Raw genomic sequence first — 18,577 nt, forward strand, 5'->3', positions numbered from 1 at the left:
TGGCGTATCCTGAATAACTTGAATACAATCGCAATCTCACACACTCCGATTTTAATATTATCCTCCCATCTATGCTTATGTCATTCAAGAGTCTTCATCTCTTCAGTTCTACCGACAAAACTTGTGCGTTTATTATCTGCCCCTGTTGACAGATATTTAAGGAAAATACACGTATGACATCTCAAAATATCTTAAGAAATATTCTTTATTAGGTACTGGACCAAATAGACATTCTACACGATAGTGATAATGATGACAACAAATACATTATACTGAACTTGACATTGGTAATTGTGATTACTAAATCGCTTATTACTGAGTTCGTCATCTTCAAAACTTATATTGGAAATGGGAAAAACATATGAAAATTTTGTCGAGAAATGTCAAAGGCAGGAACCACGTTGGTGACCTAGCAATTATGAGAAGATAGTTTTCATTGGATCTGAAGTAATAGGGCGTGATGTGTGGTGGACTCAACTGGATCCTACAGAATCCTATGGCATACTCTGCCATCATAGCTATGAACTCTCGTCTGCATAAGAGGTGGAGGGAATTTCTTGGCTATCAGAGCAACTTTGAGCTTCATTAAAATTGCAATTATGATAGTTTTCCGAAGAAAAGGCTATAAAATTACAAACATCAGATAGTAGATCACGAACATTGAGTCCAAATGCATAAGAAAAGGTTATTAAAAAATGAATCAACAGCGTTCTTGGCTTGTAAAGGAATGAAATGTAAAAAAAAGAGGATAATTTAAAATTTTCCACAATTAAAAGAAAACTCTTTCAGTAGTGTCGAGAAAATCTCGTCGTAAAAACATCCTTTACGTTTCTCCGTGTTTGGTTTGACCAGATGGTCCAGCCAACACAAAGCGGCTTCACGAAAGTGAGGAGGGGTCTCATAGCTTCAAGTGGGACGAAAGGGGCATTTTCCCCGAACAGCACACTTCATGACACGCCGTAAGAGGTCCGGCATATGCACGCTCAGAACTCCATCATCGTATCGGTCTCTGACACGAACAGGTCATTTTGATTTTCATCTGACGTGATTTAAAGTTTAAAAGCCAGAACGTCTTAAAACAATTCTGCGTGCGACTTGACTAAACCTTTACAATCTAGATTTATTTGATATCTGAGATCAGTGAAAATGCCAAGAAATGACGTTTTTTAACAGTATAAAATATACGTTGTTATTTGATAAGGTATTGTAGATGCGTCATATTGTGAATTAATAGTATTAAAATATTTAAATATTTAAAAATAACCGTCAATCACAATAAAATTAAAAGATTAAAAGATTAAAATATCATATTATGTTCCCTATCGAGTATGTATCCATATGTAAATCGAGTACTCGATAGGGAACATAATATGATATTTTAATCTTTTAATTTTATTGTGATTGACGGTTATTTTTAAATATTTAAATATTTTAATACTGTTGTTATTTGAGTAAAATTAAACGTAAAAAGTGCAACCAGCAGCTTCGTGAATGGGGTTAATAGAATTGGCAGTTATTACAATAATAAAATGCATTACAAACATAAATTTATAAAGCAACATGTCCCTTGAACCATAATTATGTTGAATAGATTTGTTTTCACTGCCTTAGGTATATTACTAAAATGTTATATTACAGGATTTGGCCTTATTTCTGTATTCAGGCGACTGATTATCAGCATACTATTTTTCAGTTTCTGTTGCCAATTTTATTGCCAGTAGTCAGGATAAATCTCGTAACCCTTTAAAACACTTCTCTGTCTACAATTTTTCATCGAATTTCTTAGTATATTACAGTCAAATGCGAAGATAGATATTTATTATTTCCTTTACCTTCCATCGTGCCTCGACTGATTAAAAAGTGTTACGTCTTTTATGGAATCGGATGGCTTAATACTGTTGTCACGACAACTCGAATGCTACTGTAGACTTCCTAAAGCGTTTGAAACTGGGTCATAATCACACATCCTAACACTCTAACGTATAGTTTGATACTATTAAAATGTCCACGTCTCGACATCCTCAATGGTTATTTCATTGCAGATTGCCTTCTTGATTTCATCACAGTTTTATCTCCCTTCAGTTCATGGTAAATGTACTTCGAAGTTAATGCTGCCCGACTAAATATAAGGGGCAAGATCCTTCTTCAGAAGCTCAGATGGACAAAAAAATTCCCGCTTTCATTGAAACCTCGGTTTTATTGCTGTGGTCTTCAAGTCACGCCATTGGTTGCTCGCCAGAGCCACATAAATTCAGTCCACACTCTCCCATCCATTCCTTTAATACCTGTTTTTATATTATCCTGACATCTACTCCTACATCATCGAAGCTGTCTCTTCTTTTCTGTACTAATTCCTCAGCTACTTTATACTTGCTACCTGTCCAGCCCATCACCTCATCCTTAATTTCATTACCCTAATAATACTTGGTGGACGGTAAACACTACAAGTTAATAATCTTATTTATTTATAGTTTATTTAAAGAAGCGTGGTTAAGATGCAGTTGTCTGCAGCCTCCGTTTACTTTCACCTTCTTAGTCTGCAGTTAGACGGTGTAACTCCGAACGTCGTAAACGAGTACTTTGCACTTTTGCTTCGTATTCCGGATGTCCTTGGTTCAAGTCCCAGGCAGTAAGATATTTTTGTTAATTTTTCTCAATAACTGCAGCCAAATGTTGGAATAGTGCAGTAACATATTTTGTCACTAAAGCTTCCTTTCATATTATTTATAATTTATTTTTAATCCTACATTCGACGTTATTTAGTATGAGCTACTGAACTAAGTAACTAACTAGATGGCTTACCGAACCCGAAGGTTCATCACCGAATTAACCAAAGCCCTCCACCGGTCCCTGTCCTGGGCCAACAAAATCCAGTCTTCTTCAACTCCTATCTCCCATAGATCCCGCCTGAGATTATCCTCTCATCTACGTCTAGGTCTCCCCAAAGGTCTCTTCCCCTCAGGCTTCCCAAATAGTGGACCCAACTAACTAGATGGCTTACCGAACCCGAAGGTTCATCACCGAATTAACCAAAGCCCTCCACCGGACCCTGTCCTGGGCCAACAAAATCCAGTCTCCTTCGACTCCTATCTCCCATAGATCCCGCCTGAGATTATCCTTCCATCTACGTCTAGGTCTCCCCAGAGGTCTCTTCCCCTCAGGCTTCCCAAATAGTGGACCCAACCAACCAGATGGCTTATGGAACCCGAAGGTTCATCACCTAATTAACCAAAGCCCTCCACCGGACCCTGTCCTGGGCCAACAAAATCCAGTCTCCTTCAACTCCTATCTCCCATAGATCCCGCCTGAGATTATCCTCCCATCTACGTCTAGGTCTCCCCAGCGGTCTCTTCATGAGCTACTAAAAGCGTCGTTAAATAAACAACAAGTAAATTAAACTTATGCAGTAATTAACATTCACCACGATTTATAAAGGCTATATGTAGATATAGTGAACCAAACGAAAGAACTTTTTGAAAGTGGGATAAATGCCAAGAACTTTATTTATTTTGGCTGTTTGACAGAAGCATTTCTTGTGATTCGATTTCTCGTTAGGAATGTGACAACGGGAGGAAAACCAAATTATATTTCAGCAACTGAAACGTCTTACAATGACGCCATAACAAGCTAATTTAAAAAAGGAATCTAGCCGATAAGTAATATTCAAAGTGAAAACACATTAGCACAGGAAATGGATATTTTCGTGTTCTTCATTCTACTGGAAGGAAATGTGATTAACAACCCATCAAAGTTTTTAGTGATAACATTTGAGGCATAAACGGCATTAGATAAAAGTTTTGTGAAGTCCTGGATCAGGTTTTAGCAGAAGCACGATATTTCAGACCGTCTTACATTACTGAACTTCCTGCTTTCGAGTTGCAGATAGAAACTGAAAGTTACTAAGAATAATGGTCGTTATATATCAGCAACACATTTTTCAGCTTCGTACGTCGTTACAGAGTAGTACCTTAGCTTTTTTTGTGTTTCAACAGACAGAAGCAGAAGTGGTCACTCACGCAAACAACTGAACTGAAAATTTGTCTACCATAGAGACTACAAATTTCAGAAAGAGATTATTTACTATAGCAGTGTTTTATACTTCTAGTAGAGTCTCTTTTTAAAAAAGTCTCTTATTCTGGATGGTAATTTCTGTGTTATCAAGACTTGTCACCTTTCAATTTGTAGTATCTAACACTGCATGTTAAATCACTTATTTACTCTGTCGAAAGATGTACTATAGAAATACTTTTATTGGTGCATAAATGAAAATTAAAAAGCAACTCTTGTTAATCTCCTTCAATTAAATTCGTGTCTACAAACTCACTAGTCTTGAAGGTTCGACATCTCTACCACCAACGTACACCATTAAATAGAGTTTGCTCCAACAAAGTGGAATCCAAATATTCCATCTCTTAACAAGTATCCTAATATCATTCTCCTACATCGTTCTCGGTCTTCTAATCGGCCAATTTCCATTAGGTTTCACCACAAAAATTATATCTTTCCATCATAACTTCAGGGCCAGTGCAGGTCAGTTTGTTTTATTTAATTAACTCAATAAAATTAGGTGTTATGTATAAATCACGAAGTTCCTCGTTGCATAATATCCTATTTTACCGTACTAATTCTTCCTTGTGACGGTTATGATCTCTTAACGACTTCTTTAAAAAAGTATACTTTAGTTTCCTTCCTCAAAGTAAGAAACCATCTTGGATTGGATGCTCCTGACAACACTAAAAACAATCTCGGATATTCGAAAATACTGAAAATAAAAGTGCGTATGATAGGACTCGCTTGTATTCGAGACATGACTTTAAAAGAAGTAATGTCTCTGGCTACTGTAGCCAAACAGGAAGGAGTATTTCTTATAGGCGTTAGGATTCAGGGTTGAAACACAATCAGAATTTGTCAACTGCCTACATTTAATAGTGCATGTGATTTTGATAGATATTCTCAATCACCCAGCTATTATTCCCATCTAAAGTTGTTCCACATGGTCAGGATTTCCAAATAAAAGTTTCATCCCCCATAAATGATATTAATAACTGATGAGAATAAACGTTATAAAATTCGTCATTATGCAATTGTTATTAATTCTTTGTTAATTACTGTCATTTACATTAAGTTGTATCTTATCCCCTCTCATATTCTCCTGGACATTGACTAAGAGTACACGTGGGTGTATAACAGTGTTTCGGTGACACTTACTGAATTCTAGCCCTGAAGATGGATAGTATCGACATCTTCACAGCAGTGGCTAACTCAGATCTCTTAAGTACTTTTCGAATTAACTCGGTTTGTGTTGTTCTTTTAGTCAGGGGAAGATTCCAAATTTTACATCCATACAGAGCAACTTCAACTGAAACAGATGATAAAATGTCGTTAAATAAATCATGAATCATTCAAACCCGCTGAATGACAACTTCTGTGCTTTAGTTCATTACCTGACTTGACTCGAAATGTTGCCAGATAATGTTCACATCAATCTCCTGTTCCATAAACAAATATTATTAAGGAAAAGTAAACATTAAAATAAGAAGTTTTTGATAGATTTTTTTTATACCTGTTAAATCGTAAATGTGACATTAAAGATACTCTTGCACACAGATGGGCCAACATAAACCTCACCCCTTACACCACCTACCCCAACATCATCTTCAATTCCTCATCTCCCGCTCCGTACAATTTTCAATTCCAATCTAGTCCATATTATCATTTTCCTTGGGAATGAAAAACATCTCTAGTAATTTTGGTCACTTATTTTCCCATTAGTTGAAGAAATACGATCGTTAAATATCTCATCACAAAATATAGCCTATGGACACAAAGCAAAGTGGATGGTTTTTTTCCTGCTTTGATGTTACAAAGATCTACTTTGTAGCTGTGTTTTAATCGCGAACAAAATCAAATGAGTCATTAAAATCCAATAAGCGATAGAATTTACGTTAATGTTAAAAAATTGAAACTTACTTACATCCTTAAATTACTTGAGTTTTAACAACAGCGACCGAGTTATTTTGTGGGGGCACGCGAGTGAGTCTCATCCCGTACAGAGTTTTGGCAATTATCGTAGAGAAATTTGCATAATGAGGCCCTTCAAAAATGTTCTCTTAAACCAGAGTCACTAACTAAATAAACAACTCTCTGACACAGGATCTATTTTAAGAAATAAATTCACTCAGTCATCAAGAACATCGTGACAGTCATGAGAGGGACACATATACACACTGGGTGGAAATTTTGACATTCTAGTAATTTCGGTGTCGAATATAAATTAAGATCCACCTTGTCGTCTTCTTATCTTAATCCTGTTATTTTTTCTCTCATAATTTTTAGGTCTCGGAGTAAGGAATCCATAGAAATTTACAGGTGAATTAATAATTTTGTGTTCGATAACACACACAAAGTTAAGATCCTGAAATTTGCGTATATACAAGATACTGGACTAGAGGAAAAACTATATTAAATTAACTGCATAGCTTACTCCGTTAACAATATTCTTTCTCAGCTGTTCATAAATGTTCCGTCGTTTATGGAACCCAAAGTTTCATCAAAATGTTTACAAGAAGACACTATTTGAACTTAAGACGTTGTTTTACGAGGCGCGTCCTCAAAGTAAGTTTCCCACTCGTCCCACAGCTAGCAAACCTTATATTGAGCGAAGCGACTGTGCGTACGTGATAGAGCAATGACGTAGCATGGCGCATGCACTAACGGAACTTCCTGCGTTCTCACATTAGCATCATTGCAGCTGTTGAAGATGGAGGTTCTTATTCCAGCTCCCGCCGACTGTGAAGTGCGGTCAGTGATAACGCTAGGCCGCACACGGCTCGACGGACAGCAAGTCTCCTGCAGGAGTTCAGCTGGGAGGTGTTTAATCATTCACCCTACAGCCCGGACCTCGCTCCCAGTGATTTCCATCTTTTCCTACACCTCAAGAAATTCCTGTCCGGTCAGCGTCAGCGTTTTGAGAATGACAGAGAGGCGGAGATGGTTGTCACACAGTGGTTCCAATCCCAGGCGGCAGACTTCTACGACACAGGTATTCAAAAGTTGGTCCCACGGTATGACAAATGTCTCAATTCCGGTGGCGAATATGTTGAAAAATAGCTGGACACTTGCTGTATCTGTTGCAATAAATATTTCCATGAAATTGTGTTTTGTTTCTGTAAACGGCCCCAGGGAAACTTACTTTGAGGACGCGCCTCGTAGATGGTAGCATAATATTTATGTTTATTTATCGAAGACCTCCTTACATTCCAATCTGCTCCCCGTTGAAGACGTGTGATCGTCGGAGCTAGAAACCGATCCAGCAGTTTACGTAACCTAAAAAAGGGCATTTTTCCCTCTCTGTCTCCAAATTTCCTCTTCTGTGGTACACCTCACGCATTGGATTATATCTGATTTATGAGCGGAATTGCTACTGTATAAAAAAGGATCTCCATTCCTTTGAGGATTTAAGTAAGAAAGAAGGATACCGAAAGAAAAGTTTTGAGGATTTGGTGACGTACAGGGACGGGGCGGGGGTTTAGAATGAGAAGGGGACTTTAACGGCGGGGGTGGTATGAGGAAGCAAACGATGAATAGGCGAGCAAAAAATTATTATAAAGGGTTTGTAGTGTGAAAAGAAGATATTGATACTTGAGAGAGGAAGGACGTTTAGTTGCCACCTGCTCATCCATAGATTCGCTAGACATTTTGGATTTATCATAGTGACACTTCAACATACTCCTTCGTTCAGCCTACTTCTTTTTATCATTTGGTTGCTTTCTTTGAGACATCAATTCATAAAAATACCCATTGAAGGTTTGTACAGGGAAAATTCAGTTAAGAGTTTAAATCTAGGTGACCTAGAATGTCTAGAATAGTCTAAGGCTCTAACCTTGGCCTGCAAATACATAAAATTCTTCCTTCATCGCCTGAATTTTCATGATATGTACTGATGTAAGTGACTCAGAATACGGGATTTTAACGAAATAAATGAACCGTCGGTTTTAATATAAGCAGAATACTCCTCAACAACTGATTACCTTCAAAAGAAAGATGTTGTACGCGGAGATAATTTCGCCGAGTGTGTTTAACAACAAATCTCTGGCTGGTTACCTACTATCATGATTTTCCTCACTTTCGTCATAAAAGTGGCAGGACACAAACCTCAGACAGAACTCTACCTCTCCTCTTGTGCATTCCTACCACTTCACTACTGAAATTCCAGTTTTATTTGAAGCAGCGTTGTTTAAATAATCTAATAATCAGCCGTATTAAAGTTATATCCTTTGATGATTATAATAAAGTTCGTGGGCACGTTCAGAATTCAATTCTTAGTCTGACAGTTCGTGTTTTTACTCCGTCACTAGCCTCAAAATGGCTCTCCCTATAAATTGTTTATTTTACCGTGAGTACAATTGACCGCATCTTAAATTATATTACTAATCTATATTGAGTTTAAAGTTTTAGACTACGTCCTTTACTTACACACACAAAACAAGTTTTCCATGCTGCTTAGGTATAAAAACACATTTGCATTTACTGCCTACAAGTATTTAATTCTTTATGTAAATCAAAACTCTTTCGATCGAAGGGATATCAGTTGAACAGGCTTTATTTTTTTATTTGTAGTGTTCTGTCTGACGACAGGTCCATATGAACAGGATCCTTCCATCCTTTTCTCTTGTCGGACTGGGACCTGTTCATATACGTTCTTGGCAGATGATCCAGAAGTGGTTTGCCATTGCCTTCTTCTGTGTGTGAATGGAGTAATTGTCGGGATGCCACGGAGAAACCGGGGAAGCCCCCGGAGGAAAACTCCGTGTTGCCTAGACCACGGCCTTGTCCAACACAAGTTATAAATTCGGGCACAGCCGGGAATCGAACCCGAGACCCCAGGATTACAAGGCCAGCGTTCTAACCGCTAGACCACCGTGGCGGTTGAACAGGCTTAAACAGAATAAATAAAAACTTACGAAATGTGTCATGAACCACACAGATATCTTTGCCTGGAAATACCAAATGCATTAGAAAAGAAAATTTGACCGAGAACACTCTCATATTGTGGTCGAAATGCAGTAATTCGAAGCCACGCCTATAAGAAAACGTTTCGTAAATAATAGGAAATTTAGAGGATAAATAATATAATCAAGGAAATAAGATAAATAAATCTAGCAAAACGTTTGATTATTGTAATACTGTGACTGAGAAAACCCAAGGGTAAACGCAGTTAAGCTGGAGAGAGGGCTAAGAAATCGCCCATTGTACTTCAAACGAAACAATCTACTAAGCTTCGGTGGTGAAAAAATGATATAAAAAGAAAACTATTTTTGTAAATATGTTGGGATAGGTCACGAAATAAATTCTATCTTCCAAAAACCTCGTGTTAAAATAAATTTACTTAAAATTATTTATTAGGGACTATATATTTCAATACAGCTTAAGGGCTTAAAATATTCGGTTGCTAACAATTCTGAGGTGAGCTGATTTTGTGCACCGCCTTCAATAAATTCATATTTTCCTTACATATTTAGTGATCTCTGTGTTTCTCAATCACAGTATCTGTTAAGCAGATCTTAAAGTGACGAGGCGAAGAAAATTAAAAGTCATTTAACTCATACGTATAAGTATATGATCACCTTAAAGTACTTCTTAAATTATTTAGACTTTCAACATTTTTGACTTTGCATTTTTATTTATTGTTTCCATGTAGTAATCTAATTTATCAGACGCCCAAAGAAATTTTTTTAAAACACCTTTCCTTTATCACTGTCGACACAATCGCTAACATTTTACAGATATTTTGCAGAAACCAAACACTTTATCAAAATCAGTCCTACACAGAATAATAAATTGTATTGACATATACATACAAAAGGCTGCTACACTAGATAATTTGTCATAACTGTATTAAAAATCCTGTCACTGGACCCTATTCTAAAGCATATGAACCCAGTCCACATCCTATTTCTTTAATACACGTTTTCAATCCTACCTGTGACCTGTGACTACGAATTGAAGAAGGATTATTATTACAAGAGCGATAAGTTCACACTGTATATTACCAGTGTCATCTCAAACCATCCTTTCCAAAGGGCCATCAGTTGTAGTCGTACAGACGAGCGAAACAAACACAAGACTCACTGAATACATGTAAACAATTCCAGGTGCCTGAGATTGTGCATTCGTGTATTCATATCGGAGTTGCTACATTACCTCATAAATCTCTCCCGTCACCCCTCTGTAACTTAACCCCCAGGTGCGATGGTTGTCCCCAATGCATCATGGAGACGCTTACGGAAAGCTAGCTAGGTCACAGACGCTGAGCTACGTCCAGCATAATAATAATTAAGATGGAGTCATATGATAAATTGAACCCCTACTTCAAATTCACTATTAACGATAAATCATTAATACTGAAACCAGGTCTCTGTGGCTTCATCTCGGAGCTAACTGCAGCGACATTATTTTTACACTCCCATCGTTATGGTATCTAATGGCTAGTGTCTTATTGAACTTACAAGAATGATAGTAGCTTTTAACAGGGAGCCCGTTTTATCGATTGGAAAATAAAAGTTCTTCAAAACACGGACAAATCAGTCATTTCGTGCGCTGTTAACATGAGAGCAAGAATACAGTGTCGTGTTTTACCGTCCGTCGGCATGTTTAAATCTTAGACTACTGAAAGGCTGTCCATGGTATTTTGTATGCGGTTGTCTGCACTAACAGATGTCGGCGGAATTAATATTTGTTTCGCCTGGGAAAATATTAATACCAATGTAAGCAGTAACTCACTGAAAGAAACATTTTTACGTATTATAAAATACAGATCTTATTAAGATATATAAAATATTTTACTAACACTTTTCGATATTAAACTAAATACAAAGAAAGGAATTATTAGTTATAGGCAGTGAAACGCTTCGCACTAATGAATTATTTTCTGTAACGTAAAGGCCTGACTACTGGAGTTAATTCGTTCACTTTTTATTGTTAAATAAAATAAACAAATACAGCTCACAAATTACATAATTTTTCGTCTCCTTCTTTAGTTCATATATTATTTTCAGACGTTTCTCTCACAGGGTGAGAGACCATGATTCATTCCCATACAACGGAATATATTAAAGCATATTTCTGGATATTTTATTGACTAGAAAGTAAAATATGCAAGAAGGAAATTGTAAAGTTTTATAGCCTATTAAATGTGGCAAAATGATTTGGTCTGTAACATTTTATGCACAAAATTAATGTTACAGAATGTTAAAACTGCGTACAAAATTCGAAGTTAATAACCATGCAAATCATTAAAACTTAAAACAGTAAATTTTCCACCTCACATTTTTCCTAAATATTCCATTGAAATATTCTACTACCGATATCTCCACGTTTGTTCAAGTGTACCTACATAATGAGCTTGCCTTATAAGATGGTAAGTAACATCAGCAGTGACTGAGCGACATTAAATATTCCACTGCCAAAAGGAACAAAATTTGGAAGCATCGCATGGTAGGCTGAGAGGCGGACATTCAAACCGGCTCTTCGCTCTCAACCTTGGAATCTATGTCAAGGCATTAATTTCTTAACAAATATAAGAAAGGTTTGGGTTAGTCATCTGGAACCAATATTCCAGATGGGGTATCATGGAAGTGGTATCAGATAACGAAATATAAAAATAAAATAATCTGTTTGAGATGAAAGATTAGAACGGCAGAAATAAGCTCTTAGGGAGAAAAGAAAACCATTTCTTTACTCTCTTCACAGTCTTTTAATCCATGAAATCGAAACTCTTACGGGTGTTACTTCATAAGTACCAACTCTCCTTTCCCTGTCTCCAGTGGGTAAAAATATGGGTTGAACCATCTGGACAATTCTTTTCTTTTGTGAACGTTACACATAGACAGCTATCGTTTGTTATAGGTTTTAACAGTATCGGTTATGTCTCTCCTTCTCTGGCATCTTCTTTCTTTGTGTCACCACACAAAAGTAACAACGTTTCCATCTAAAAAAGTCCACCCACGTAAATCTTGTCAAATATCTTCGGAAATCCCTGGCTTCGTCTCTACTTGTCTGAAGCTGAAAGCAATCTTATAAACTTCCAAGTGTCTGGAGCAGAGATAAAAGTATTGCTTTAGAAACGGATTGAAATTCTTTCTGTTGTTGGCTTATCTTCCGTTTTAAATTGGATAGAATGTCTGACATTGTCATGAAATATATCTTACAATAGACACTAACTCTATACATTATAGAAATACTTCAAATTGTTTAAGCATCTAAATAGCTGAAATCGTATATTAAAGTTTAGGGTTATAAGAATTACAACCATAAAATTCAATAACATTTTCAGCTATTCATTACATTGTGAATATTACACATTTACATAAACTAGCATTCAAAAATATCTCCATAAATTATTTTTTGATTCCGATAAATAAATGTTTTTAAACTTAAGCTCTCGTTATTATGTTTACAGAGAACAAAGGAAACAAAATAAATCATAAAAGTTTTGCTGGAAACCCTCGTGGAATGTAAAATGCATATAAAATTTTACCCTGAAGAAGAAAGTGGAAGAGACCACTCGAGAGACATGGGCGTTAATTTATGGAAGACAACGTATTAAAATATATGCAATTGAAATATTGTGTTGTTGCGAACTGGATAGAACTGGCTGAAAATAGCGACCAGTGATAGAATTTTTAAAGAAGGCGATTTATGTTATATAAAAAAAGGAGAATTATTTGCATAAATCAGCTTCTAGACACGAAATTGGACGATATCGTGGAAAAAAACCCCAATATTACGCTACTTTTATTAATTTCAATTCACAGGGGATATTTATTTACCTGCCAGTTCGAATTCATCTGCATCAAATACACTTTAGAGAAGAGAAATGCTGTCATAACCTCACCTCAAGTTTTTTGTATCACCGATTTCCAAACATAAGTTGCAAATCTCCATAGCGCATAATAACACACCTTACAGAGTTACGCCTCTCATGTCAAAACCACAGAATATTACCAATAACAAAACTAATTTCATTTCAGAAAAGAAAAGACGAAAGAATCAATCGCCCACCGCCACAGACGCCTTTCTAAGAGCGAAGGCGTGGATTTCTTCGGAGAGATCGCCCGTACAAGTGATGTCTATACGCAACGCCTCGTGTGGTAGGTAATTACAAGCGAGGCTCATTCTGAATTCCAGTTGTTTTTATTATGAATACATTCGACAGCAGCAAAGTTTGTTGTATCCATCTTTGAACTTTAATGATCACCTTTCTGATGTGCCATTAGGAAATGTTCTTAGGCTGTAGTGTTACAATGAGATATTGCTATTTAAGGGCTGTCCATTGTTTTAACCGTTAGATTAACACGCAAGATTAAATATGCCCTATTTCTCAGAAGACTGTGATTACTTTAATGTCTGGTTTACACAGTACTCATAATATTTGGACCTGTTTTCAAGATAAGGTATACCTTGACGGAGAACTTGGGTGGGGGTGTTAGAGAATCTTCTTCCATCTAGCCCCGTTAATTTAATCATTTTCAATAAAAAATACGTCTACCATGGTGGTCTAGCGGTTAGAACGCTGGCCTTGTAATCCTGGGGTATCGGGTTCGATTTCCGGCGGTGCCCGAATTTATAACTTGTGTTGGGCAAGGCCGTGGTCTAGGCAACACGGAGTTTTTCTCCGGGGGCTTCCCCGGTTTCTCCGTGTCATCCCAACAATTACTCCATTCACACACAGAAGAAGGCAATGGCAAACCACTTCTGGATCATCTGCCAAGAACGTATATGAACAGGTCCCAGTCCGAGAAAAGGATGGAAGGATCCTGTTCATATGGACCTGTCGTCAGACAGAACACTAAATAAATAAATAAATAAAAATGTCATTTTAGCATACGTGTATAAACAAATGTCCTGTTATATTTGTGTAGTCGTAATGGAATATAATTGTATTCGAAAGGTATCAGATTCGAAAATCGTGATACATATTTTACCCCGTTTCTCCATGCTAAGGCTGTGGTAGTATTTTGAAATAAGGTGCGACAATGAGCTTCAAAATTAATTAAAAGATTACGTTTTGAGAAGCTGTATGATCCTGGATGGTCTGAAGAGTTTAGGACAGCTGTTCATCTGGTCGATTCTCAAAACCGAAATTTTAAAAATAAGAAACGAAATAGTTAATCACGGTGATGTTTCTTGAAATTTGTGTTGTCTTTCTCCAACAAATTACTAGCAGCAATTCCAACATCTGGTTTAGTGCAGAACTTGTATGAGGCACATTTTTGAAATAGATTGTTTAATGTTAATTTCTCGAAAACCCAAACAACTGTAGACCAAGATGCAATATCATAGGAAAGTATCTGTATAATTCTTCAAAACATGTGGCTTATTATACCACTATTTTAATGTGAGACATGGCCTCCAACGTATTTCGGCAGTTGGCTTTGCTCCTACCTGCCTGTGATTGGTAGTCCTGTATACTGTCAGGGTTTTTTTATTATTATTTCTCATTTTAAGACTATGCTGACGGTTGAAATCTAACCCGTGATCTTTTCAGCGTCTTATGTGATGTTCATATAAATGGATTTTAAGTCTCCCATCTTCAGAAGGAGTTGTTCACCAAAAATTACATAACACTGTCTTGTTACCCCTCCACATCTTGCGTTTAACCTATAAATATTCTTAATTTACAACCATTAGACAATTTCACGAAGAATTTAGATGATAAAATAAATAAAGAGTATATACTAATATAAATCCTCTATTTAAGAACTCAGTTACAGTACGCGTTTAAACGTATTTGCAGTTATTAAAAATTTGAAATAATAAAAACTTTTTGAAATATGAATTATGTATAAAACACTACACAGAAGTAAATTCACAAAGATTTCTTTACACCACGTCCATAGGATGTGATAGAAAATTGTGCACATCAGTTCTGATAGATGGTAGCACTAATAGTTCGAATGACCATTGTTAGAGAGCAGCATGGGTTAAGACATCAGAAGTCACAGCGGAACGCAAAAGCGAGACTGATTTTCTCGTGTCACTAGTTTGAGCATCAGTCAGATTAGTTTCACTCGTTACAGGGAATTAAAGACTACTCTTTTGGACTATATTCCAATTGCATATATAATATATATACCAAATTTAATAGAAATCCGTTCGTCAGTTCTTGAGTCATACGACACATCACAAGTTTAAGCGTCAGTCACGTCGTTGGAACCGATTGTAGAAAATTAAGACAAATTTGAGTAGCCTCCAATAGCACGCACTTCATACCAAATTCAGACTTCGTAGTGACGGACGGGTGATGACGTCATCAGTGGTAGCAGAGGATCTTGGGTAATAACGTCGAAGTGGAGATTTATAGTTCCACTTCACAAATTTGAGTACTCGTTACGTTAGTATAACCAACTATAGGAAATTAAGTATGACTTAAATCTTGGCTTCAATTGTATATTATTCATGTCACGTTTAAAAGAAATCCATTTAGCAGTTCTCGATTTATTTTATCACACAATATGTAGTTCGTAAGACCACTGACAGGGGGGAATAAGTTATCGGCTGAAAGACGAGATAGATGGACAGAAAATGATCGTAATTTCTGTTCGAATACGTAAATCAGACCCATCTTAATTATATTATCAACCACAACGCCTTACAATTTTTTCGATGGTTCAGTTATGATCGCATGTTTTAGTACAGATCACCTGAGGTTCATCCCACGATGGGTGAGAGAAATAGCTTAAGGTGAAGGGATAGATATGATAGAACAGTAGCATGTGATTGATATGCTAATAAAATAAACATTGCGCCAACGACTGTCAAAGCTGATTGCAAAAATTATTGGCAAGTAAGAAGATACATTATTCCTGTTGTATGTTATTCAATAGACAATACATGATGACTAGAATATGGGCTTGTCTATCGAGATTCGATTTCAGGCAGGGACGAAATATGTTTTCTCTTACCGCCATAACGGCTTTGGGGCTCACCCACCCACCCCATTAGGTAGATACCACGTGCCCTTTTCCAAGAACAAAGTGCCGAGGTCAAGAATAAATGGAGTTATGCCTCCATTCCACATTATTCCTCGTCGAGTTGCGTTTAATAAGCAGCAAGAACAAATTTAATTTAAATGCAATATGGGTTCCACAGAAATTTTGCGCATTTGTGAATACTGTTTTAAATATATCCAGATTACACGGGGAAGCATGACATTTGTTGGAACAGCCCTCTCTCTTTCCGTTGGTCACTGTTTGTTAGAAGGTAATTACAGGGTGATAGTGGATGTCGACACGTCAAAAATAATATCTAGAAGCCAACCGCCGAAAGTGAGTTAATTCCTAAACATTGGTCTGTTTGTATTTATAATTATTTTGAATAAAAATTTTCTTGGATATTATCCATCGTCTAGTAAATATAAAACGTAAAAAAGACATTTCGGAGATGGGACTCTATCTGATAGGGATTAGCTCTATCTAGTGGGCCCAACTGTGTAGAAACCTAAAGACGGAGATAGAGTCCCATCTCCGAAACGTCGTTTTACGTTTTATATTTACTAGACGATGGATAATATCCAAGAAAATTTTTATTCAATTGACTCTTCACCATCGTCAAGAAGTTTTAGATTTGATATAATTATTTTGTTTATTTCTCGTGAATTATGTTCGTATAGACAGCATTTGACAAAGAGACTCATGGTTTCACACCAGCAGTATTAATCACGTGCATGTCGTAGTAGCAGAGTGAATGGGTCTTTATTTACCCTAATATTCAAATTCTGTATGATAATGAACATCATTGCAGAGCAGCGTGATTTAAGAGTGCATGATGGATAGAACGTACAGATAGGATGAAGGAGGAAAGGACTATGATAAAGCAATGTCTTGTATTCTGATACTGAGAAGACCAAAACAGAGATGGAAGGATGTTATTTAGATGGTACGCATAAATGTTGGTTGTGGGTGTTGGAGTCAGATGGTCAGATTGTGTTCAATTGCGTAATTTTGTATTAGCGACGTTAAAACTTCGGGTTGTTATTAGAGAATTAAATAGCTTTAAATGCATTGGATAACATTCAGATATTACGTTTAGCTTAGCTACGTGTTACAAGGATTGTTATTAATTCGAATCAAGTTAGTAATATAAGACATTGGTTTGTATGTACCCTGTTAACAAAACGATATTCAGATAAATATTGCAAAACGATTTGTACATCCCTAGATTACAGGATGAGGTAATGGAAACTGTGTGTCCGAAAGAGATGGGGATATGACAATCATCGGTTCCGTAGAACATCAAGTTCAAACTTCATTCGTTTTCATTACGCAATGCATAATGCCCAGTGCGCAAGAGTGGCATATGTCCCCTGATTCCACGTTTATTTTAACCAATACAATATCGTCCATTTACGTCAAGTTCTTAGGTCGATCATGAAATTTGTTTACAATAAAAAAGTGCACACATTACACTGCGTGGTAAAATAGACGGTAGTGATAATCAGGGATGTAAAGTACGATCAATCATTTGTATTAAAATATTTCGTTTCGATTCCTCGCCTCTGTCAAAGTGTGTGTTAATGTGTTGGCAGTACACTCCATATTATTCTTGCTGCAGAATCGTTAGATGAGTTTTAACTGAGATGGTTTGTATTTTTACGAAGAGATTAATGTGCAGACTGAAATACCGACATCGTAGAGTCGCTACGCGTTATTATGCTAAAAGGTAACATATAAAATATTTTACGTTAATATTTGAATAAAAACAAATTATTTTTAATTTTTCTCGAGAAAAGAAATTCGGATTGCTTCTCAAGTCCTGATAATGATGACAGTAATGATCTAGTTTGCGTATTATAGGACATTTTTCCAACCACATCAGTCGTATTGCATCCAACTTCAGAACGATTGTAAATGATTTGTTGTAAATAATTTGGAAAGATAGGATATTTTCCAGTTTTAAGGTGTAGAATGAAATTTAATTACGAAAGGCCGGTTTCCTAGCCGACAATAAAGCTCGAAACTTCGTGAATTCGAAGGAGGGGTTGTAATCACTCGACCGAGAAGTTTTTTTAGATAGGAAGGAATCATAACACTATCCCAAATATACAGTGAATTAAATCTTGGAATAACATTAGAACTTTAATCTGGATATAAATCTGAGGCTGTAATTCAACAATTATGAAGTACCACACCGTCTATATTATTATTATATGAAAACTAATCCTAATTTAAGCTGACGAAATTTAATTTAATCTAATTATTTATTTTAATCCGTCTGATCACAATATAATTTTATTTAAAACTTCTTATAATTAAGATAATAAAATATCATTCATGTTCCTTATCGATTAATCGATTTACATTTCGGAACATTTACACAACATGTTTCAGTTTTCATAAAACCATCATCAGGTGTAAAATATATCTAAGAGCTTAAAACTCAATTATGATTTCTGTAGTTTTTTCGTGATGTTTCATTACGTTTGTTTTTCCATTTTTGGGCGAAGGTGTTGTTTTTCTTAAATGTTATTAGATGTACATATCGGCCTGTAAGTAAATGATTGAAAGAAACACTAAAG

The 18,577-nt window shown here is 36.2% G+C and overlaps 1 long non-coding RNA gene across 2 annotated transcripts in view; it reads left to right on the forward strand.

Annotated features, from left to right (window-relative positions):
- LOC110828390 (uncharacterized) overlaps positions 1 to 18,577 on the forward strand; it is a 69,689-nt gene that overhangs the window by 40,599 nt on the left and 10,513 nt on the right. Inside the window, exon 3 of one of the 2 annotated variants that reach the window (XR_015537614.1) lies at positions 13,032 to 13,151. This is a non-coding gene — a long non-coding RNA (uncharacterized LOC110828390). Of the gene's footprint in view, positions 1 to 13,031; positions 13,369 to 18,577 lie in introns of those variants that run through there. The other variant, XR_002542649.2, reaches the window with a different exon arrangement.

Source organism: Zootermopsis nevadensis, unplaced genomic scaffold (genome assembly GCF_977971745.1).
Source record: "Zootermopsis nevadensis isolate Lab colony 2312 unplaced genomic scaffold, Znev_1.0 Znev_ptg000002l, whole genome shotgun sequence".
NCBI classification, from domain to species: domain Eukaryota; kingdom Metazoa; phylum Arthropoda; class Insecta; order Blattodea; family Termopsidae; genus Zootermopsis; species Zootermopsis nevadensis.